This window comes from Pundamilia nyererei, unplaced genomic scaffold, assembly GCF_000239375.1.
Source record: "Pundamilia nyererei isolate P.nyererei 1_Seehausen unplaced genomic scaffold, PunNye1.0 scaffold00392, whole genome shotgun sequence".
Taxonomy (NCBI): Eukaryota; Metazoa; Chordata; class Actinopteri; order Cichliformes; family Cichlidae; genus Pundamilia; species Pundamilia nyererei.
In genome coordinates this window covers 267406-268869 of record NW_005187793.1, presented here as the reverse complement: position 1 = coordinate 268869, position 1464 = coordinate 267406, and positions in this window count along the sequence as shown.

Here is a 1464-nt window from a genome sequence, read left to right as displayed (position 1 = left end):
TGTACCTCTGGTGCAAATTACTGACCTCTGTCATCATTTTAAGTGGGGGAACTTGCACAATCGGTGGCTGACTAAATACTTTTTTGCCCCACTGTATGTCAGAGTTTCTTTAACATTCAGGAAATATTTTCTAGTATGCAGGTCAGTAAAGTCCAACGGTCTACCTCAGTCATGTTTTAGGCCGCCTAATGAAGAGGTCTGTGTGAGCTTTCTCTGGAAGCACCAGTGGAGGAAAGCTGGACAGATAAAGAAAAGGAAATAGAGTTAGGATTGAATGTATGACTGAATGAAGGCGACTGCAGTGACTGGAGAAGAGGGAATAGAACAGAGCCACCATCTCCTATCATGTCTTTCTGCATCTGTTAGATGTTTCCTTCCTTTTAAGGCAACAGCGATGTTCTGTTTTCTCTTGAAGGGTAGCTACAAAGAGTTTTGTATTTGGACTACTCCAGTAATTTAGGATCAGTTACCATTAATTTTGGTAACTGTAATGATTTGACTCATTCATTCTTTGGTATCTTAAATAAAAGGGAATTCCAAGTTAGGCGTGTTTACAGTATCTTTATCGGTCAACTTCTTTAATCAGTCCCTCGGTGCTATTTCTTAAAAGTTGCTGTTGCTGTTTGTCAGCACCTCTAACATGCGCCAGTCTCGCCAATCTACCAAGTTATCTGTGATCTGTTAGTATAAACTTATCACTCTGTTAACACCTAGTTGCTTCTTGTGCGCTATCGTGCTCTCGGTGACAAGGGTCTCCTCACCTGTCCATCCATCACAGCCAAGACCTTCAGTGGTGTCTCTGGGTGCTTGCAGGCTTGTCAGTAATTACAAGGGAGGTAGTGATACTGAAACCAGCTGTGTGCAATGCGGGCTTAGCGGTCAGTCAGATGACAAGAGTCAGACAGGGAATTCACGACATGTCCACAGGTCACATCATCCACAGTAATACAAGATAATCGCTCTTCTGTTCTGACATAACAATCACTGGAACTGAAATAACATGGAAAGCATTTTTTTCTTATGAAGCAAATGGTCATCTGATTCTGGAGGGATTGGATTTTGTGCTCAAGGTCACTACATTGTTACATGCGGGCTTGCATCACAAGCCATTCAGTTAAAGGGTGGTCTTTCTGCTCACTGCACTGCCCTACCAGGCCAAACGCCAGCAATAGAGAAAGGCTTTAAAAATGCTTTGTTGGTCTGTGTATATGTGCATGCCTACATGTGGGTCGCATGTGCATGTGTGCAGAAATCCAACTGCAGCAATGTTCTCCCCTCCTTATTTTTCTTCATGTGTGTTCCACGTGTTGCAGCCACATTTCTGCAAATATTTATACCGGGTGTAAAATGCTCTTGATCTCTCTCCTCTGTTTACTCTCCTGTTCTTTCTCATAGCTGACTCTTACACTGACCTTTTTTCATCCTGACTAAGAGTGACAGCAGGGAGGGGACCGAGAGTCGGGG